General features: G+C 37.2%; 1 protein-coding gene across 1 annotated transcript in view; it reads left to right on the forward strand.

Moving 5' to 3' along the window:
- The first annotated feature begins 286 nt into the window (after nt 1–286).
- PELI1 (pellino E3 ubiquitin protein ligase 1) overlaps nt 287–24281 on the forward strand; it is a 61106-nt gene continuing 37111 nt past the window's right edge. The window contains exon 1 of the mRNA XM_017522144.2: nt 287–672. The gene's annotated coding sequence lies outside the window, so the exon portion shown is untranslated. The remainder of the gene's footprint in view (nt 673–24281) is intronic.

A 24281-nucleotide genomic window follows, 5' to 3' on the forward strand; every position in this document is an offset into this window, starting at 1 on the left:
AGTAGGAAAGACAGGCTAAGGGCTGGATCCACAGCAGCACAACACAAGACCGCTCTTGTTCAGCCAACAGCAGCACTGAACACGTTCGCTAAGTGTGACCACGGTAACGGTGGGAGGGGCGGCCCAAACCTCGCCCTTGAGCATGCTCAGTGCAGAGCGAGCCTGGTCGGGTGCTGGACAACAATGCATCCCTTTTTTCTTCAGCCAGGGAACTACAATTCCCAAGAGCCCACTCGGTGCAGCGATACCGCCTCCCGCTGTGGCACTGCCCCGTACCTTCCCTCAGTCCCCGCCTTCCGGCTAGTCCCCTCCCCTCCCTGAGAGTGTGTGTCAGTGACCCAGAGGCGGTGTGAGGCGGACGGACCGTCGGGGGGCGCCGCCGCCGCCGCCTCCACGAGCAGCAGCAGCAGCGCCAGCCGAGCGGCGCAGTCGAATTGGTCCCCAGCCCTCGGGGAGCGCACCACAAAGCAGCCCCCACACCTCTCCCTGCGTCCGCGGCTCCTCAGCGCTCGGCTCTGCGGTCAACTTCCCCTCACTGGGCTCGGCCGGCTGCCGCGGAGGGCAGCAGCTGAACGGTGGGCTGTCTGCTCGCGCTCACCGCACACAACACTTCACCCTTTCGCCTCGGGTCTCGGGGGCCGCGCTGGGATCCCGGCCACCAGCAATTGTCCGGTGAGTGTGGCCGCGGAGAGCCGCGGGATGGATGGCGGCGGAGCCACCGAGGGGCGCGGGGAGGGCGGGCGCGCAACTTCCTCGGCGGCTTCCCCCGGCTACCAGCCAGCCGGCTCTCCCCGCCCGCCTGCGCGCCCTCGCGGCGGCTGGGAGCGGAGTTTGCGGCGCCTCCATCCCGCGCCCTGGCAGGAGGAAGCGCCTTTGTCAAGAGCCGGCCCTTCGCGGCCTCCCCCTCCGCCTGGGAGCAGGGTGCCAGGCAGCCAACTCCGAGCCCCGCGCCTGGCGGGCCGCGCGCTCCGGCTGCAAGAGGAGAGCTCAACGGGTGGCGGGGAGGAAAGGGAAATGGGAGAAAGAAAAGGGGCGGTGGGTTTCCCTTTTGTTTGTGAGGATCTGATAACTTCTTTTTGTCCCTTACATAACGCAGACTTCCAAGTTAGTCATTCTTTTTATTATGATTGTTGTCATCATCTGCGCGTCTCTCACATTTCCTTTCATCTTTGGGTCTCAGAGCATTTTAAACAAGCTAATTAATTTCACCCCCCGGCCACCTAGGAAACAAGCTAATACGCCCGTTTCCCTAAGTGGGTAAACTGAGGTCGTGAAAAGCTCTCTAACTAATGGATACGCTTGATCTTCTACCGTGCCTGGTGTCTGAGGATATGAAAGCATTTATGAGGAGGAACCCGTTCTCCAATGCCCCGTGGAAAAGTTAAAGATGCTCATTTTACTTACAGGTTAACTGAAGTCCAAAAGAAGTCTATGTAATTGTTACGTAGTTCAAACCATAATTCTTACATAGTGTTTGAATCTTAAAACCATAAAAGACTTATTGAAAAATGCTCCGAGTAGGGAAATTAATGTAAATCATAAACTCACGTCACCATCTACTTTTATTTTTGTACGTGCAGGTCTCTTAGAGGCAAGAGAGCAAGAATGGAACAGAGGGCAGAGGTTTTTTTTAAAAAATGTACAGTACATTTAACAGATTTTAATCACTACACACAAGGAAATGTGCCTTGGTTTTAACAGCACTGACAGTATTCCTGTAGTTTAGTCATCAAACACTATATCAACAAATATTATTGAGCACTTTATTCACAAGGTGCTGATTGTGCTAAAAACTGAAGCTTTGTATATAAGAAAAGGTCATCTGTTTCGGTTCACAGACTTTACTTTTTCTTACTCTGAAAAATGTTACTTTGTTTTCATTGCACATAATCTTTTGTTTCAGAAATGGCATTGTCCCTTACTATGTTGAATATGTATTACTCATACTTAAGGAGATATGAATTCATTATTCAGTTTTCATAATAGGATGAATTTAAAATTTTTGAATTGTGGAAAATGTTCACTTTATTCAGTTGTTTCAGTTTTGCTGTTTTCTTTATAGCCAACAGAAAATATTTTCTGATTGACCAGATTTACATGTCTCGAAACATAAAACGTTGTTCTTATTAACAGAGTATGAATTCCTTATGGTTTTTTTTTCTCTTTTTTTGAGACAAGTCCCACGCAGACTGGAGTGCAGTGGCAGGATCTCGGCTCACTGCAACCTCCGCCTCCTTGGTTCAAGCATTTCTTTGCCTCAGCCTCCCGAGTAGCTGGGATTATAGGCACCCGCCACCACACCCAGCTAATTTTTATGTTTTTAGTAGAGACAGGGTTTCACCATCTTGGCCAAGGCTGATCTTGAACTCCTGACCTCGTGATTCACCTGCCTCAGCCTCCCAAAGTGCTGGGATTATAGGCATGAGCCACCGCACACGGCCTCCTTATGTTTTTTTATTTATACCAACAACCTCTTCTGAAAAAAACCTTTAACTCTGAGGACCTTGTTTATTTTGTGAGTTTTTATTTCCTCTGTACCAACTGGAAAGTACCAAAAAAATTAAATTAAGCATCACTTCTACTAGCTCTTTCCTCAGGTGAATAATGATCAGAACTGTAGTAACAGTGAATTTCACTTACTCTAAATTCTCTTAATTTTGTACTGTGTATTTGTCCTTACATTTTAGATTTTGGTGGTTGCATCAGAAAGTGAAAATGAGATGTTTGTTATTTTGTTATTTTTTTCCCCCAAGCCTTCTAACATGTTCCCTCTCTATGGTATGTTAAAAGGGATCTTGAGTTTAAAACAAATAATTGGAAAGTAAAACAGTTATATGTATAAAAAGTTGTATGTAGTGAAGTGATATAATGTCTCATCTAGTGAACTTAACAGATTTTAAAGAGAAAACTATCACCTAGCTTTTTATTAGCGTGGTAGAAGTGCTGTAATGTAATAGTAGTAGTATTTATTGACTTTTACAAAGTAGGCTGGAAATTTGCCTCAGTGGAATTTGCAGGGGGAGTAACTCCATCCGTTCCTTAAGATTGGCATTTAAATGTTCTTACTGTTGGTTATGTTGAACTTTTTCTTTCGTATTTGCAAGCCAGATTTACCAGGGACATGTGTACTTTAAGGAAGCTACTAATGCTATCTTGACTTAAGCCGCTGGAGTTTGCAGGCAGAAGTTAGTGTTGACTGGCAAAGTCTGGCTGTGCACGTTTCATAATTTCTTTGAGACCCCTGAAAGGAAATAACTGAAAAGTATGGGATAGGAAGCTAGTCTAGTACTGCTGAATGCCACTGAGGCAAGTTTCAAAGGGGAAGCCCAAGGATGTTTCCATTTGATTTAGCTTCAGCCTCTTTCTGGGTTGTCAGAATGTCACTTTTGTATTTTAAGAATTCCGTCATTTCAGAATATGATTTATTACGGTTTTCTAGTAGGTCAGGTGATAAGGACTATAGATAGTTATTATGCTTTGTGGACAACTAATGTTTTTAGATAGAACCTTCTGTAGCTGATAAAGATTTTAAGCCAAAAGACTTAGAATTGAAAACTAATATATACATATAATTTTACCATAGTACATCAATGTAAACCTATCCTGTATTTATTGTTAGAAAGGCTTATATGGATTATTTTATTATACAAATATATTCAACTGTATATATTAAAATTTCATAGTGACCAATATATGATGGCACTGAGGTGGCTTTAGGAGTTTCTCTGGGGAGAAAAAAGTGTTATTCCAAAAGTTACATTTATGTTTTTGAGGAGAACAAAGCAGATTTAAGAGCCAGTGGAAAACGGAAGAAAATCAACAAAGTGAAGAAAACCTGATGAAGATGTTTTTAAATAATATAATATGAAGTTTCCTGGCAACGTTTATATATAAGGGACAAAATTCTAGTTGAAGTCTATAAACAGTGAATTCCACTTAGCACTTTCTGTTTATAGATTTCTAGCCATCTTTTCCAGATTCCTTCTGAATATATTACACAAGAAACGTAAATAGAAGTCATTCTTTCAAGGGACTTGGGTTCTTGGAGATTTTTTTTACACTTGTGGTAGTGGGGGAGGGGAGGTACCTACTACATTTTCTTAGTTCAAGTGTGACCTCTGCCATAGAAAATTTCACCAGAGTAATGTGTGGCAACTTCAAGACAAGAAATATTGGTCACTGAAAGATCTGGATATGATTTCAAGTTCTGCCACTAGCTTTTTTTTTTGGTATGTTGTCTTGAATAGATCACTTCTATTTTTTCTTCAAAGGTTGAAAATAACTGCCTAACATGTTATGTTTAGTAGGTCCTAAATACTTTTTGTTGTTTAATGAATTTACAGGTAATAAAGAGAAGGCACAATGCTTCTTGAATGTCAGGGAATTTCTAATTTTTTTCTTTTTTGATAGAAAAAGTAATCAAAACATAAACATCTGATTGGAGTCTTTTTTTTTTTTTTTTTTTTTGAGGCGGAGTCTTGCTCTGTTGCCAGGCTGGAGTGCAGTGGTGCAATCTCAGCTCACTGCAACTTCCACCTCCCGGGTTCAAGTGATTCTCCTGCCTCAGCCTCCTGACCAGCTGGGACTACAGGCGTGTGCCACCATACCCAGCTAATTTTTGCATTTTTAGTAGAGCTGGGGTTTCACCATGTTGGCCAGGATGGTCCTGATCTCTTGACATTGTGATACGCCCACCTCAGCCTCCCAAAATGCTGGGATTACAGATCTGAGCCACCATACCCAGCCTGGAGTCTTTCAATTAGCATAGCTACCTTCAGAAATAAGCCTAGAGAAAAAGAGCTTCATCTGATAGTTTAACAGAAATGAATTGTAAATGACTGTAAGAAGAATTGACAGTTTTTTCAGAATGTTGTACCAGATATGTCAGATTCTTTTTGCTACATAAAGTCCATTTCAGAGAAATGGGGTTCTACATAGTACTCTTATATCACCTCTGTAATACTTTTACACCTCAAAATACCAGTTGCAGGAAAATAGAATGTGTTGCTGATGCCTATAAATGGGAAAATCCTGACATCTGTCTTTAACCTCCGGTTAATCGTGACTGTTCATGTATTTTTTAAAAAATTAATTCAACACACATGTAATTTACTTCCTTTTCAGAAAATTTGTTGCTGATTTTTATTTTATAATGAACCTCTTGGGATGTTTCTAATGCTAAAAATATGTAATACCCCCCTTTTCCCACCATCTTCTGCAGTTTCTTTTTCTATTATTTTTTTGGCTACAGTCTTCTTTTTCCCCTAAACTGTCTAAAATAAACTAAGAAATGTTTAAGTATAGTTGACAAGAAACACAGTCAGTAATTTATGTTTTAGAGATAGAACACTTCTGAAGGGGGCTAAAGCAGGGACAGCAAATAAATTTCATTTGGGGTACCAAATCTGATTGTTTAGTGGTGGCTGCTTAGAGTGCTTTGTTGAGAAAACTGGGAGTCCTTGTTCAGACTTAGCAGGAAAGAGTGCCGTGATTAGCAATTTCTGCTGATGGTGAGCAGTGGACTTTTGGCATGGATGCCAAATACATTCAATATTTATTGGATGCCTTTTACACGTCACAGGTCTAGATGCTGATACCTCACAGACTAATCTCTGCCTTCATGGTGTTTACATTCTACTAACAAGACACAAACCGTAAAATAAATAAAATACTTTGTGTTTTAAGATGGCTCACAACTGTAATCCTAGCTCTTTGGGAGGCTGACGTGGGAAGACCCCTCTTGCCCAGGAGTTCAAGACCAGCCTGGGCAACATGGTGAGATCCTGTCTCTACAAAGAAATTTTTTTAATTAGCTGGACATGGTCCCAGCTACTCAGGAAGCTGAGGTGGGAAGATCACTTAAGCATGGCAGGTCAAGGCTGCAGTGAGCCATGATTGCATCACTGCACTCCATCCTGGGCAACAGAGTGAGACCCTGTCTCAAAAAAATAAAAATTAAAAAAATAAATAAAAGAAAAATGACCTAGTTTCTTCAAAAAATTAATAGCAAGAAATAAGAGAGGGAGGGAAAACTATAAGACTGAAGGAGACTTGAGAGGCTTATCAACCAAATGCAATGTATGAACCTTAGTTATATCCTGCTTTGAGCAAACTAACTGTAAAAAGACATTTATTCAAAGTTGGGGAAATTTAGACTCTGGATATTTAATGAAAAGGATTTGTCAGTTTTTTCAGGTGTGAGAAAACTGACAAATGTACTTTTTTTTTTTTAAAGTGTTCTTTGAGGGATGTATAATAAAGTGTTTACAACTTAAAATGTGATGTGTGGGTTTTTACTTTAAAATATTGAAAGGGAGAGGAACATAGACAAAACAAGATTGGCCATATATTGAAAATTGCTGAAGGTAGATGCTATATGGATACATGAGATTTCTCACCTCCTCTTTATTTTTGTGGATATTTGAAATTTCCCTTAATAAACAGTTGCACACACAAACAGGAAAATAAAGCAGGGAAAGGGAAGGGGAATAAATGTGATATGATTATGGGGTGGGAGGAGGATGCAGGTTTTTTGTTTTTTATTTTTGAGATAGAGTTTCACTCTCATTGCCCAGGCTGGAGTGCAGTGGCGTGATCTCGGCTCACTGCAACCTCCACCTCCTGGGTTTTCCTACCTCAGCCTTCGCAGTAGCTGGGATTACAGACATGCACTACCATGCCCAGCAAATTTTTGTATTTTTAGTAGAGACAGGGTTTCACCATGTTGGCCAGGTTGGTCTCGAACTCCTGACTTCAGGTGATCACCCACCTCAGCCTCCCAGAGTGCTGGGAGTATAGGCATGAGCCACCACGCCTGGCCTGCCAAAATGTAGTTTTAAAGGGTAGTCAGAAAAGACTTCATTGAGAAGAAGGTAAATATTTGAGAAAGTGAGTAATGACCTGAAGGAGGTAACAGAGCAAGCCTGGTAGGTCATCTTGGAGCAAGACATACGCAGAGGGAATATTAAGTACAGTGGCCCTTAGGTGGGAGCATGCCTAGACTGTGAGAAACTGCAAGAAGAGTGTGAGCCAGGCATAGTGGCTTGCACCTGTAGTCTCAGCTACTCAAGAGGCTGAGGTGGGAGGATCACTTGAGCCCAGGAGTTCCAGACCAGCTTGAGCAACATAACCAGATCTCATCTCAAAACAAAACACTTAGCATAACTAGATCAGGGTGCTCATGAGTAGTTAAAATCAGCATCAGCATGGTAAAGGAAGTGTAGAGGAGTCTCAATTGTGTATGGCTGGTTGTCCATATTGCTTTAAAGTAAAAATATTTTATACACCTATCTAAGTCTTCTACTTTAGAGTAGTCACTGTGAAAGCTATACACTTACACAACAACACTAACATTACTCAGTATTTTTAGAAAATTTTTTGTCGTCTAAGCCAGTTTAAGAGCTGCACGTGAAAATAACTCATTACTTTGTATTTACTTCTTGTTTTTAAGGAAAAACGGGGTGATTTTCCATGTGATATTTCATGTTATTTATCAGATGTGACTCACAAAGGATCTTGACAGAAAGAAAATGGGAAGTAACAATGCTATTTCTAAAAATCAGAGCCACTCTGAGAAAGCAGTTATTGTTTATAAAAGTCAGACCCATCCATAAACTAAAAAGGAATTTTAATAATGTTGTGGACTGTGGTAGCATCATTTGGAATAAGGGTATTTCACCTCTAAGAGTGACTAGTACGGAAGGCACCATACTCATTTGGATATTTAAGGTCTCATAAGTTAAAACGCGTGTGCGCGCACACACACGTACACACAAGATCATATACAGTTCATAATACTAAATATTCAAAACAGTCATTTCATGTTTCATTTATATCCTGCATTCAAGACTGAAGGGATGGTATTTAAAATGTAGTGAAATTGTGTAACTCTTGCTATGACATACACTTGCGGAACTAAAAGACACGTGTTAAGAGATGAATCTGGCTCTTAAGTCTTGTATTCATGATTCATTTCTCAGATTAGTAGTTGTTTTGAGAACATTCTGATTTACCATAAAGAACTGTTTTTAATCTTATTATTAAAGGCATAGAAAAATTTGGATCTCATCTAAATGTTTAAATGCCCCCCAAAAACTTCAATAAATATGGATTGTAAAAATCTACTCTCAGGACAATATGCATGTAGGATTACTAGTTTTGAACAATTACTATACTAGTTCATTCTTTAGAGGTACAGTTTTTCCAAACTGAGAAACTAGACTTATTTCAATGATTTTTACTCTTCTGATAATATTGAATAAAGAAAGGCATTCTTTTTTAGTTATTTATATGCAATGGTGGGGGAGCACAATGTTTTTATTTGTATTTTTAACCAATCATAGTTAAAACTTAATGGCATTAAGTAGAACTTAGAAACTTTTATTATGTAGTAAATTACATAGCGACCACTAAGAATGTAAGTATATAACCATATAAGGAATACTTTAACAAAGCTTCCTATTTTAAACATTTTTCAGTAAATTGTTAGGAATCTAGTTATTTAATTCACTCAGAGTTTTTGTCCCTTTAATGTGTATAGATGTATATATTCATGTAAATGTATAGATAGATAGCCAGACTCTTATCATATACTGCACATATCAGGACTCAGCTGCTACACTAGGTTATTTAATGTATTTTAAACACGAGTCTATTAACATAGAACAGCTGAGCCTATATTTAATTCCTGGGCTTTCCATTAACTCTGAAAGCCTAAAACCTTTGATTCTTCTTAAAAAAAAAAAAAAAAGTAGCAATGGTTTTTCATAAAGGTTTTTGAAGTTCTATGATGATGACCATACTGAAGTATGACTTATTTTAGAAATACCTTTAATTCAGGCTGTTGATTTACTGGCAGGATGATTTTTTTTTCGTTTCCATTTTGTGGAATAAATAAATAACTTATGATTGAAGAGAAAGAGTGGGAAGGCAGCAAGAGAAGGAAGGAAAGGAAAAAAACAGTTCTCACAAAATAGTAAATATGACTATGGATAATTCTCTTAACTTGGTTCTACTTAAGTGTCTGTGACCTAATGAGCTAAGGCTCAAATGGGTAAATTAAGTAGAGAATAGAAGTAATAATACAACTTTCATTTGGAGAGAAGAAGTTGCTTTGCAAAAGGGCATTTTACATTTCATGTTGGGTTTAACTTTATGACTATGTTAAAGTCTATACTTAATTTTGGAAATAATAATGAGTAACAGTAATTGAGAAATTATTTCAAAATTCAGTATATTAAGCTTTGTAGATTTTTGCAGCAACAGGTTCAAGGTTATTCTCAACTTGTGCATTGCAAGGTACTGTAATTTCCTGCCTGTTTCACTTTCATCTCTTCATTACTTTACCAATAGCTCTCTTTATCATCCTTTGGCAGCTTTGTTCATGCCTATTGCTCTTCAACAGTGTTTGTCTGCCAGTTTTATACTTATAAAGTAGACTTGGAATGAATTAAAGGCATAAAAAAGTAACCTATGGAAGGCAAGTGTAATACTTTTCCTATTTGTGCCATACTTCATCTTTTTTTTTTTTTTTTTTTTTTTTTGAGGCGGAGTTTCACTCTTGTTACCCAGGCTGGAGTGCAATGGCGCAATCTCGGCTCACCGCAACCTCCGCCTCCTGGGTTCAGGCAATTCTCCTGCCTCAGCCTCCTGAGTAGCTGGGATTACAGGCACACACCACCATGCCCAGCTAATTTTTTGTATTTTTAGTAGAGACGGGGTTCCACCATGTTGACCAGGATGGTCTCGATCTCTTGACCTCGTGATCCACCCGCCTCCGCCTCCCAAAGTGCTGGGATTACAGGCTTGAGCCACCGCGCCCGGCCCATACTTCATCTTTTTAAACTTTCCTTGCCTATTTCTGGTGTATGTCTTGATGGAGATCTCTCATCAGATACTAAGAGACAACTACATGGCCTGTAGGATACAATACTTTCTAAACCCAATAATGTAGGAAACAGTTTGAGTTTAAACTGAAACTCCTTGAGTTAATCCTGTATCCATCCAGAACCTACATACCTAAACTAGCAAAGTTTGATAATAAAACAAACAGCCTAGTAGAACTTCAAAAGCTATTTTCAGCTGTTGATGTTTGTTGTGTTTTCTAAAAATGTCAAACAATTGGGGATTTCATCATTACTGTAATAATAATTATATATGACCTTAGGGGGAAACTACTTCTGTTGAGCTTCTATTTGACAATCAAGAGGAAAAGATGAAAATATCAGTAATGTGGCAAAGAAGTTTTTAACTTCTTCCTTCCACAAGAATGAATTATGAAGTGACCGGCCCTGATATTTTTCTTAATGTTGAATTCCTGGTTCTTGGCAGATAGTATGGATAGTACTTCATGTTCCTCTGGGTTTATTTCAGGTTTTTAATGAACTGCATGTACTGGTAGCACTAAAAGCTGATTTGCTTTGATTTTAAACTACTATTAGTATGATGGATTTTTCTTTGAATTATTTCTGTCGTTCTTTAAATTTACCGTCAAAGGATAGAAACATCCAAATTACAAAACTAGTTAAGTTCATCATTCATGAGAAAATCTGTTAAATATGTATCTCTTGTAAAGTGTGGCTGCTTCTAATTAGAAACCTGTCCTATAGATATACCTCATGTATCAGAAAGCTTTTTAAATATGCTTACTGCTTCACTGTTATTTTCATTTAGAATAGGATGATTCAGTTTCTGAAGTAGCCCTCTTCGTTCACCAAAGGAACTATGATGAATTTTGAGATGGGCTCTTAAAACTGTTGAACATTGAGCAAATCTGTAACTTCAGTGAGAGCAGACATTTTTTTAAAATTCATCACTAACATTTATTCAACAAAAATATCACATTTTGCTAAAGCTTTTTGGTTATGTCTCTTTTAGAAATGACATGTTGATTCATTTCAATATAGTTCAGCGCTTAAGGACCAGTTTTGTAAAGCTTTAGCCAGAATTTGTCTCCTAAAGCTGACTTTAAAATGGCTTCCAAAAGGATTTGCTGAGTTTCAGAACTCAGTAGGCTGCTAATGATTCAGTAGGCCCCCTCATTTTCCTCCTACTCCTTAAATTGAAGGCTCCTTCATACCATCTAGGTACCCTGAGTCATCATGGCTAAACTCTAAAGAAGAATTGTTATATGGAAAAACTCTAGATGAAGTGAGAATGTCAGAAAGCAGTCTGAGTCAGAGATCATTCATTGATCACGGTGATACATTCCATAGGTTGTGGGCTTCATTTTAAATCTTTTAGTGTACTTCCATGTATGTCCTTATTATAGGATTGTAAATCCTTTAATGCCCATAAAACCAGCTGAGGTGTTTATTCCCAGTTAATTTCTAATTGGTTAGGTTTTAGTTATCTATTACATGAAAAGGATTTTGTGTTTTTTATTGAATAAATAGAGAGGAGAGGCAGTATGATACAGGATAAAAACCACTATATCAGAAGTTGGGGACCTGGAGTTCTGGTTCATCTTCTCAATATGTGACCTTATATATTTCATTTAACCTCTTTGGGCCCTAGTTTCCTTATCTTTACAAGGTCAGTAACTCTGGCACTCACACCCTCTTTGGAACCAACCCATTGCAGATATAGCTAATAGCTGATCCCAAACCAGCTTCAGATAACTTTTTGATACAGCACTGTCAGAAACCATATATATAATTGCCATTCTGATGAAATCTGTTTGTCATCTCAACTATATTGGGCCTCGTCCAGCTCTAAGATTCCATGACTTTAAATAATTTGCCTATAGAAAGTCTCTCTATTCTATCTATACTGTCTCTTCACATTGGGTGTTTAGGGTTGAAACTGTGTGAGCTTAAGAAGAATTCTTTGTAGTCAGAGATAGCATGTTTATATTTCATTTAGTGATGTTAAAAACAAATGATTGTAGAAAACTCATGGGGGCACTTAAAATTCCAAATGGAATGGAGACAAATAAAAATGATTGGTGATAATTTGATGGAAACTCATTTTAACTCCTGAATGTTTATGGCACAGACCTCAAGTTAGTGAAATTTGAAGTGTTGTATTTGTCTGGAGGGCACATAATGAAGACATAGGAATCCTAGATTGAGAAATAAAGAGGCCTGAGTTCTAGCTTTGCAAACTGTTTTTTTTAACCTGGTTAGTGTCTTCATCTATTGAAAGAAGAGGCCTGAGATCTAGCTTTGCAAATTGTTTTTTTAACCTGGTTAGTGTCTTCATCTATTGAAAGAAGAGACCTGAGTTCTAGCTTTTGCAAACTGTTTTTTTTTAACCTGGTTAGTGTCTTCATCTATTGTAATGGTATCAGACCAGTGTTTCTCATTAATGTATTGTAGAGATTACCTAAGGATCATATAATGGATATGCTAATTCAGTAAGTCTGGCTGGGGCTTGAGATTCTGCATTATTTGCAGGCTTCTGGGTGTGCTACTGCTGTAGGCCATGGACCACACTTTACTTATAAAAGTTCTAGGCCATTTCCAACACTCCTTCTGGTTTAAAGTGTCTTTAAATCATAACTTCTTCTTTCTTTCCAGCTCTTTCATATCACTATTAAACTTGTACTTTTTGAAGCCTCATATTCCTAGACTCATTCCCTATATTCTCAGTTTGAGAGCTCCATTAGTTTTGCTCTTTTTCCCTTTCCAGAATGAACTTGGTCATTCAAGTTAAACCTATGGTAGTATAATAGAAAGAGGCTTTGATAAGAATAAAACTGTATTCAGATGCCTCCCCCACTGATTAGCAGCTATGTTGTCTTGGACAGTTGATTCAGTTTACTTAGTCTCAAGGTTGTGAGTACAAGCCTCACCAGGGACTTACTAAATTCCTTATCCAAAATGCTTGGGGCAAAAAGTGTTTCGAATTTCAGTTTTTTTCAGATTGTGGAATATTTGCATTATACTTGGAAGAGCAATTCCTTTGAGAGTCATGTTAGCACTGGAAAGTTTCAGATTTTGTAGCACTTTGGCTTTCAGATTTACAGATTAGGGATGTTCCACCTGTATCTTCCTGGTAAGGTTGTGAAAAGGAATAGAGATAATATATAAAGCTCAGCACGGTCAGGCATCAAGTAGGCACTCAAGAATTGGAAACTATTTTTATTATTCTTACTGGCATCCTGACTTGGTCTAGTAGAAAGAGAAAAAGGAGTGAGAAAGATCTGTCACCAACTCAGGACCTCTCTCTGTGTGCAAACTTAAATTTTCAACTGCTTATTAGGCATGTTAACCCAAATTCTTCAAACTTAACATAGTGAAAAAGACTTCTATTTCCTTTTCATATCTGTTATGCCTCATTCAATATTAGTAGAGATTACTGTTTCTGGCTGGGCTCAGTGGCTCATGCCTGTAATCCCAGCACTTTGGGAGGCCGAGGTGGGTGGATCATTTGAAGTCAGGAGTTCCAGACAAGAGTGGCCAACATGGTGAAATCTCGTCTCTACTAAAAATACAAAAATTAGCCGGGCATGGTGGTATGTGTCTGTAATTTCAGCTACTTGGGAGGCCAAGGCAGGAGAATTGCTTGAACTTGGGAGGTGGAGGTTGCAGTGAGCCAAGATGGCACCACTGCACTCTAACCTGGGCAATGGAGTGAGACTCCTTCTCAAAAAAAAAAGATTACTATTTCACTCTCTACATGCCAGTTAGGAACCTGTAGTTTCTGCCTTTATTTCTCAAGTACAGTTGGCCTTCCATATCCATGGGATCCACATCTGAGGATTCAACCAACCATATGTCAAAAATATTTGGAAAAAAGCATACAATAAAAAATAACAATACAACAATAAAATAATACAAGTAAAAAGTACTGTATAACAACTATTTTCATAGCACTTACATTTTATTAGGTATTGTAAGTCAGGGGGCCCCATCCCCAGGGCTTTGACATATTCCTGTCTATGGGCTGTTAGGAACCAGGCCACACAGCAGGAGGTGAGTGGTGTGTGAGCAAGCATTACTGCCTGAGCTCTACCTCCTATCAGATCAGCAGGGCATTAGATCTCAGAGGAGTGTGAACCCTATTGTAAACTGCACATGCAAGGGATCTAGGGTGTGTTCTCCTTATGAGATTGTAACAAGTGCCTGATGATCTGAGGTGGAACAGTTTCATCCTGAAACCATTTCCCCACAACCACTCACCCCCAACCCCTGTCCGTGGAAAAATTGTCTTCCACGAAACTGGTCCCTGGTGCCGTAAAGATGGGGACTGCTGTTATAAGTAATCCACAGATGATTTAAAGTATACCAGAGGATGTTTGCAAATACTGTGTTCCAGTAAAAATCCCATTTTAGAAAAGGGATTTGAGCATCTGCAGATTTGGGTATTGGAGAGAAGTCCTGGAACCAGTCCCCTGCAGATACCAGGGATGACTCTGTATATTTGTTTCTAACTCTCCCCATGGATGTCTCAAAAGTACTTCCCATATCCATGCTCAGGGGCAAACCTATGGCAGCCTCAAGAATACCACACTACAGAAGTCTTCAAAATGATTTATTACCCTTAATAGAAATTAATTTCCAGCATTGTCCCTTTCCCAAAAAAATTCTCTTTAGCAGAAAATAGTTTGTATACTGAAGTAATCATTTCTAAATAATTGATAATAGAAATATTCAGGTTATTCAATAGGATTTACTGTCAGAAGAACTCTTAACAGTAAACCTTTATTGATCCACTACTGTGTACTAGACATTTGTTTAATGTCCCATAACAATCCTTTGAGGTAGGTAATATTATATTAAAAGGTAATAGGATTTAATGATTGCAAGTATAGGCTGTTAACCAGAATTTCTCGGGTTCCAATCCCAGATGTCAGCACTTAGTAGTTGTTTGATCACAGGCAATTTACTGAACTGATCTGAGCCTCAGTTCCCTCCTATATAAAATAGAAATAATAATATCACTTCTCTCCTAAGAACATTATTAGGAGTTAAAGAATTTTTAAAAAGCTCTTTGAAAAATGCCTGGCATTTATTATGATAAGCACTGCATATATGTTAGTTACTGTTATTTATTGTCTTAGACTTTCAGGTTAGGAAACTGAGACTCATTGGAGTTGGTCCAAGTTTCACAGCTGTTAAATGATAGTGCCAGGAGTCAGACATCATTCTATTTTACTTCATCTCAAGTAATAATAATTTATCTTATCCTCTTGCATATAGCCTCCATATTAATGGTCTCATTGTGATCACAGGAGTAATATAATTCATTCTAGTGTCACATGTGGTGCTTAAAATGTAGAATTTCTAAAATATGCAGGTAAAAGCTCACTTTAATATGATCTGAGAAGCATAAGAATATATGTTTAATTCTATTTTATGTTTTTCTCCATTTCTGTTAATAGTCACCAAAATCCCTAGAAAGTGGAAGTACTAGTTTTACATTACTATATAGTGACTTCAGTTGTCGTGATTTACTTACTGTGTTAAATCTTCTTTTGCAAAACATTTTCAGAATGACTGAGGCTCATTAGCATGTTGTAACTACATACTGTGCTTAAAATCAAGAACTTTTATGAATATGATTAACCATTACCTCTTGAAATTATGCAGTGATTTGCCTTTTAGTTTTTCTGTGAATTTTATCAGCTGTTTTTTGAATAGAATCTTTGAGTTTAGTATTTTGGTGTCTTTGTATTAGATGCTGTATATAGTTGAATCTGCTTAATTTTATAAGCTTTAGACTGTGACATTCATTTAGGCCTTTAGTAAAAATAAAAAGCATATCTGATTACTATTTGAAGCTTCTATAGATGATTTGCTCACTCCCCAACCTCATTCCCCATTACTTATTTTCTTTTTTCCATTGTTAGTATTTTATTCCTTTGTGGAAAAAGAATTTTCTTTGTATTAAAACAGTATAAAGACAGATGATAGAAAAATCTATAATCTTTGAGAAGAGGGCAGATTTGAAAAACCGGAATCATCTGTGATGAAAAGTCTGTTTTTACCTTGGTTTTGAAACTAGATTCTGTGACCTAATATATTTGCTTTTGGGGAAACAAACATGCTTGAAATAGTTATGTCAGTTAAGACACACTATTGTGCCAGAAACAACTTAAAACAGGCTTAAAGGGAAAAAAAGGAAAGGTTTTGATTTGTGTACACTGGTCCAGGATAGGTGTGGCTGAGAATGGCTCCACCCAAGCCTCTCATAATGTCAAGACTCAATTTCTGTACATTTCTTAGTGCTGCTCCTTGGTGTTGACTTTCTGATCCATCTGTACATGAGCAAAAGATGGCTTCAATTTCCCTAACACCTAAATCCACCCAGTGTCATATATAGCTGGAAAGGGTGACTATCTTTCTTAGAAGTCCCAGCAAAAGTCTCATTTCATTTCATTGGCTCTGACTGGCTCACTCCCTTGTGGCCAGAATATGAAGCTCCCATTTTTGAGACTGTACCATAAGTCCAGCCATCATGTTTGAGGGTGTAGTCAACTCCAGAGATACATAAACTAAGAATAAAAGAGGGGTTTCCTCCAAAAAGAAAATGAAGATACCATTATATGAGAGAAAGGAGGAATATTTGTTGGGCAGCAGAAAACAGATGCTCATAATGTTCAATAGTGCCTTTTCTATTTTAAGAGTTAGCAGTCAATTAGAAAAGACCTGTTCATGGTTTTTTTTTTTTTTTTTTTTTATTTATTATTTTTATTCTGTGGCCCAGGCTGTAGTGCAGTGGTGTGATCTTGGCTCAATGCAACCTCCGGTTTTTTTCTTATTTAGTATTTAGCGCTAATTTGGGATGTGAATTCACTTTCACATTGCTGTTTTAAAGCAATATATATAAATGAGAATTGCGAGGACTTTTTGACCCCTAAGGGCTTTGAGAATGTATCAAAATTTAAAATTTGGCACTGCTTTAACAAATTTAATGTAATATCTTATTATTAAATTTCCCATTAGCTTTAGTAATGAAATTTGTTGATATCGAGTTCTTTAATGTCTTAAGCAGATTGTGCATTTGGACCAAGAAATTCATAAAGAACCATGAAAATGAAGGTTCTCTCCTAGATACTCAGGGAGAGATAGGAGTAAAGGTTATGAAAGGCACTAATGGAGGCTTTATGTGTGATTTCTAAAACTGATTTTAGTTTGAAAATTAAAACCCAGTTCTTACCAAAAAGGAAAACAAGTTACCCATTGTGTTTTACTCTTCCAACACCGAAAGTATGAAATGAAATAAAAAATAATACATTATGGCCTCTAATATAATCATTTAGATAGCTTCTCCTGTTTCCTCTGTTATATTACTGTGTATATGAATGAGCACATCTATTTTCAAAAGGCTTTAACATTCTATAGTCTCTGGAAAATTTTATTTTTTTCTTTTAAATATCTTGAATAAATTCTATAGAAATATTTATGCCTTTTTATGCACCAAATTAAAATAAAGACTTCATAAGATCTAATTTAGCAAACTATTTTTAATGTTTTTCCCTTTATTCAATATTCAGTGCTGCAAAATGAGCAAGACAGTTTCTCCTTTGGAGGAGTGTTCAGCTTTAATAGAAGACAGCACAAAATATATGTAACAGTAATACAAAACTGGATACAAAGCACATAAAAGAATTGCAGATAAACTATGGGAGCTCAAAAAAGATTATACCCATTTTAGAATATAAGGAAAAACTTCCAGACTAGGAAAAGAATGTCAAATGGGTCTTGAAATATTATTAGAGTTTTTAAAAAGTGAATAGTGATAATGTTAACCCTTTTTAGCTGAGCGTTTATTACATATTCAGTTTCATTTTTGTCAAAAATGTCTAATATATGAGCAGAGCATAGTTGCATGTGTCTGTAGTCCCAGCCACTCGGGTGGCTAAAATGGGAGTGACCCAGGAGTTTCAGACTAGCCCAGGCAACATAGCCAGATCCCATCTCAAAAAATATTCTTTTTTTTGATAATATGTGATATAGAGAGGAACAGTCATGTCACTTTAAATTGGGGGGGAAGTTGGGAAAGAATCTAGAATTATGGTAGATTCAAAAGACATATGATTTGAAATTTCAGAATCAAAAGCTAGGTAGCTTATTGGGACACATCAAATGAAAAGCTTTCTACTTCAGCCACTACGATAATTACTTGTAGTATATGCTAGAGTTGCAGATCATTTCAAACAAAAATTATGTTGTGTCGCTGGAGAGGTAATGAGCGATTTGCATGAAAACTAAATAGCACATGCATTGCCTTAAAAGGTGCTACTTTAATCTTCTATCATTTAAGAAATTTTTGTGACTTTATATGGATCAGCAATACTAGCAATTGTAGACTATATTCTATTATACATATTCTAGAATCAGCAGTGTATTTATTTGTTTGGTGTTTACATATGTCCTAGTGTGTTTTATAAATAATAGGTGGTTTGTTTAAAGTGCGCTTTTGAAGATACAGTGTGACTTTAAATTAATGGTCTTAGAAAACTTAGTCTCAATATGAACTGAAGAACAGTTTCATAATCACAAAGGAATAATATATTTCATGAATTATTAAGAATTTGTCTTTAAATAAAGTCTTCTTTTTGAATAGGTATTAAGAAGAGGAACTGGACAAAACTTGTTTGAATATGGTTTTAATTGCAGTTTATTGAGTTATATATAAAGGAGCCCAATTCGTTTAAACAAATAAAATCTCTGAGTTTATGGTATTCTGAGCCTCATATTTTTTCATTGAATGCCAGGGGTATATTAAAATACCTTCATTTATATTTCTGTACAAACGATTGTTCTGACAGTACATTTAAGTGATTTTCACAACTTATTGCTGTCTAAAAATTTCTCTTGACTTCACATTTTGTTCTGAATATCTTGGTTTCTTTCTTCCACCCACACAATGTTGGAGGCAAGGGAAGCAAGAGTTGCAAAGTAATACAGTAAATTTGAGAACCCTGGCTTTTTTTCAAAACAAAATAAACCTTTATTATAAGATTGCTTTTTATTGATACTAAAAAGGGTGGCACTTTGGCAAATGTTCATTAAGGTTGTGAATAACACCTTTAGGATCGATTTAGCTGGAATGAATAAGAAACTTTGCTATTTGTCCTTGTAGATAGTTAGCTCAGTAAACATTGTGATGGTGATTGGCCAAATTTTCCATGGTGAAAGGTAAAACAAAACGACAACAAAAAACCCACCAAACTTACAGATGCAAATATCAGCAATTTTATGTCTATGTCAAGGTCTTCAGAGAAGGAGCAATATGTTAATTAGGATCTAGATTTGAATTTCTGTTGTGAAAAAATAATCATGTTAACTTACATGAAACCTAAGAGTTTGACAAATGTTACTATGTGAAAATATTAATAGAGGAGATCCTTGCTGAGAATTTAAAGCTTCATGAAATTCATAGATATGTGCAGAAATTTAAACTTAGTATCATACTCTGCAGTAAACTCCAGTAAAGGCAAGTGGCATTATTAGGACAAAGATAACAGTAGAAGTACAGTAAAAATGTTTTTAAAACCTAATGGATGTCACATTAATCAGACTCAGTCTGTAACTCTGGTTAGAAATGTAAAATTTTAGGAATTTTTGAGGTACTATAAGAAAGAAAAGAATCTGCTCTGGTGGTGGGATGTGGGGAGAAAGAAATGTTTGTGGCAATTAAACTGTATATAGTATAAGAAGTACATTAGCAATTCTAATCACTTAGTTCAAAAGCAGAAAAATATATCGTGTAACTTTATTTACTTTTAATACTATTATTATTACATGCTTAGAAATAGAAAATCTTGAAAAATTCTAGAGGGGAAAAGTGTTATTTCCAATTCCGTTAGCTACTTTAAGATAGGAACGTTTCTTATTAGTCTCCTGGCACAGAATCTGAACCATAGTAGGCACTCCATAAGTGAGAGTAACCCAGGAGTTTCAGACTAGCTAACCTGAATTTTAGAAATACCAGGGTGTAAAGCAGAATTATTTTTCTAGGCTGTAAAACTATACTATTCCTCCTTACCCCTGTACACACCTTTGATTCTCAGTTTTGATGCAAATAGGTTCTCAGTTTTGAGTGTGAAGAAAACACGTTGATAATTTTTATCTACCAAATGTTGGCCAGAGCTGAAATTGCCTGAAAGGGAACTTGATTTAGCAGAATTCCTTCTTTTCAGGAAGAAGGACTTCCATTCTGAAGTCTAGAATATAGACGTAAGTTATATGAATGGGAGGAGTCTGTTTTTATCTCAGGTGGCTGATTGGAAAAAGAGTAGGTAAACTGGAGACCTGATTTGAAAAAAGGAAATGATAGTCCTGTTTAGTGGTCAATCCTAACAGTGTGGTTTAAGGGGAGCTAAATTTCAACTTTCAGGGGTCAGCTTAGACAGCCACCTAGATTTTCCAAGTTAGTTCCAGTTTCAAGTACAGTAATCTTTGACAGTGATCACAGTCAAGTTCTTGTTGGTAATAGAGGGTTGGGGAAAAAGTTAAAATAGCATTAAATGAATATATTTTTAATATAACAAAAGTTCCCAGAAGACATCCACTTCAAATTCAAGCCATATTCCTCAATGTTAAGAACCTTACTCTTCTCCATGACAGTGTGAGGAAAAATAAACTTAAAAAATAAAACCTCACTCAACATTGTTTGAAAAACATAACTGTGATGTTATGATCTACTAAAGCATGGTGGCCCAACAAGTTTCATACGGAATCATAACTGTCTGAAATTTTAAACTTTATTAGAGACAATGAATCAGTATGTTGCCCAGGCGGGTCTCAAACTCCTGTGCTCAAGCAGCGCTCCTGCCTAGGCCTCCCAAAGTGCTGGGATTACAGGCGTGAACCACTTTGGCCAGCCTCAAATAAACTCTTAATGGCTTGGAATTTAATAGGTTTTATGTCTTCATTCTCCTTTATTTTGTTGTTGTTGTTGAATAAATAGCAAAAGTGTTAGATAACAACCTGAACTTTTCAAATGAATAAGCTTTAAGGGGATGTTTGTTCTGGTCTTGGTAGTCTATCCATCTTAAGAGTATAAAGATATTTTTCTCTACCATAAAGATGTAAAGAGGAATTAATAATTGTCATACTTTTTGTTTATACCAAACTGAATTTTTTCAAGTACAGTTTTATAGTTTGGTCTACAGATATTAAAAATCATAATTGAATAATTTTTTGGGGTTTGTTCCAATCCACCCTACCCTACTCCCCCCAATCTGAGTAAACTCATACTTGATCTAATTTGTACTTGTTCTCAATATCTAAAAATAGAAAGACCATATCTAACATCTACAGATTCCTTCTGATTTTGTCCAAGCTAGTTTTACATAGTTTAATAAGCATCCTCCAGCTTTATGTACAGTTTCTTATTTCTTTGACATAATTGCGTTCCAGACATTTTCATACAACCCATTTTACTCAAGGAAAGAGCCACATTACTGATTTGTTGCACCCATCACTGTCTGGTGACTCCAAGGATCTCCTTCCTTAGGGAAAGAGCCTTCCTCCTGGGAGAAATTCAATCATAATATATGCAAATCCTCAGGGAGCCCACATGAGCCTCCTGTATTCATCAAGATAGATTTTCACAAATAGTAAAAAATTACCAAGACAAGTGAGGAGAATCAGTAACTAGAAAGATAACCAGGCTGTATGTGTCTTTTAGGCCTTTCAATTTATAGTTTTCCTCATCTGTCTTGTCTTAAAATATATGGCACATCTTTCTCTCTCCACCTGTAGATTGGTCTCTCATCTATCAGTTAATCTGTTCTGAAAGGTTTCTTTTTGAGATGACTTCACAAGGGTCGCAAAAGTGAATTTTATGTATGCTACACAGCCTCTGTTTTGGGTCAGACTATTTCAATATTCCTCTCAAATTTGTCAAAAAAAGTAAGTTGCCATAACGCAATAATAAACAGACTAAAAATGTAAATTTGATATAGTACATTATTTTTGTCCTAAACATTGTTGCCAGACATCTTCTGGCACTGGTTGGTTGATTTATTTATTTATTCATTCATGCAGTATGGAATGGTAGAAAGAACACATGCTTGAATTTATATCTCAGCTCTAGCCACTTAGTTTCTAAATGACCTTGAACAAATTATTTAGTCTGGTTTCCTGATCTGTCACAGGACAATTGTAAAGGTTAACATATGAAAGTTCCTAGTACCCACTATATACTTGTGTGTTTTCTTCCTCTTTCTGAAACCTAAGTTTAAAGGTTTTTCATTAACTTTAGGATAAAGTTCAGTCTCTGATTCTTAAGGTCCGCTATTTCAGGCGCTTCTTTATCTTTCCAGATGTATCTCACTCAGCTATTAAACATTTATTCAACACTTCCGGACAGTCACTGAGCTTACAAAGCCATGGTTCATGATTTCCACAAACTTACTCTATATTGATCTCCTAACCAAACTCCAGGGAACCTACTTACTTGTCCTTCCCTGAGAACACAATATACTTTTTTCCCTTGTCTTTTTTATCTTCATGCAATTGTTTCTTCCACCTGTTTTTTTTTTTCTACTTATCAAAATCTAGTCTGTCTCTCAAGGTCCAAATCAAGTATCTCTCCTTCTATGAAGCTTTATCCTGTTCCTCTTCCTCCTAAGTAGTAACAGTTTTTTTTGAAGTCTTACAGCATTTATGGTCTTTTGCATTAATGTGGTATCTGTTCTGTACTGAATTGATTTATACCTTTTTAAATAAGCATAAGTAAACAAATGTTTGATATAGGGAGCCATACCTTTTGCAGTAGTTTGAATACTCCCATAACTTCTGACCTTAACAGTGAATGCTCAGTAATATTTGTTGGGTTAGTAATTGTATTATTGGTGACTCTAGATGCACTAAATTAAAAGTAGGGAGACTGGCTGGGCGTGGTTGGTCACCCCTGTAATTCCAGCACTTTGGGAGGCTGAGGTGGGCAGATCATGAGGTCAAGAGATTGAGACCATCCTGGCCAACATGGTGAAACCCCATCTCTACTAAAAATACAAAAATTAGCTGGGTGTGGTGGCGCATGCCGATAGTCCCAGCTACTCAGGGGGCTGAGGCAGGAGAATCACTTGAACCTGGAAGGTGGAGGTTGCAGTGAGCCAAGATTGTGCCATTGCACTCCAGCTTGGTGACAGAGCGAGACGACTCCGTCTCGGAAAAAAAAAAAAAAAAAAGGGTAGGGAGATCACAGCCCTTGGTTTAAAAACTGCTCCAACATTGAAACTAATTAAACTGCAAAGAAAGCTCACAATTGTTATTAATAAATCATTAATTAGCATTTTATAGGAAGTATAGGTTAAATATCCTTTAACCAAATGCTTGGGACCAGAAATGTTTCGGATTTGGAATATTTGCATTTATCTTATGAGGCATCTTGAGGATGGGACCTATAAAATTCATTTATGTTTTGTATACACCTTATGCAAACAGCCTGAAAACAATTTCATACAATTTTTTTTATTAATTTTGTTCATGAAAGTTTGTGTTAAGTACTTGTGGAATTTTCCACTTATGATGTCATATGTTGCTCAAAAATTTCAGATTTTGGAGCATTTTGCAATTTCAGATTAGGGTTGCTCAACCTATACTAATCTAGGTACTTCTATATCGTCTGGTAACCTAGATATATTAGTTATTAGAGGATTTTGACTTATAGCTATTTAACCAAATAGGACAGTTAGCTAGCTAGAGGGACAGGCTAGATAATTAATTAAAGCATTAGGTATTTATATTAAATACCAGGCATTGGATTAAATACCAAATTTGTTGGTTTGGTAATGTCTTTGTCCTCATAGGAATCAAGTGAAATTATATTGGTCATGGGCTTATATTGAGCTATGTATTTGAATATTCAGCTTAATGTAATGCTGTTGCTGTTGTATATCTTTCAGGCCCAGAGCTCCTAAAATGCCTAGAAATTTTTGAGTGATAGGATGTCTTTTATGATTTACAACACCCCCCTTTCTGATCATAACTGAAAGGTAACTTAGGGTAGGGCCCCGAGATGGCTGGTCACCAGAAGAACCAAGAAATTAAGAGGGTTGGGACTTATGAGGGAAATTAAGAGGGTTTTATCCTCACCAGTGACCTCTGGGAAAGGGACAGAGGCCTGGAGATTGAGTTGAATTTTTGCATTGGTGAACATATGGAGATACTGGAGGGGTGGCATTCGTGGAGAGGGCATGGAAGCTCCACTGCCCTACTGTAGCCCCCACATACCTTGCCCTGTACATCTCTTTCATTTGGCTGTTCCTGGGTTGCCTTCTTGATAATAAACCAGTAAACATAAAAGAAGTGTTTTCTTGTGTTCTTCTGTGAGCTGTACCAGTAAATTATGGAACCTGAGGAGGGGGTTGTGGGAAC

Source organism: Cebus imitator, unplaced genomic scaffold (genome assembly GCF_001604975.1).
Source record: "Cebus imitator isolate Cc_AM_T3 unplaced genomic scaffold, Cebus_imitator-1.0 Scaffold23, whole genome shotgun sequence".
In the NCBI taxonomy this organism is placed as follows: domain Eukaryota; kingdom Metazoa; phylum Chordata; class Mammalia; order Primates; family Cebidae; genus Cebus; species Cebus imitator.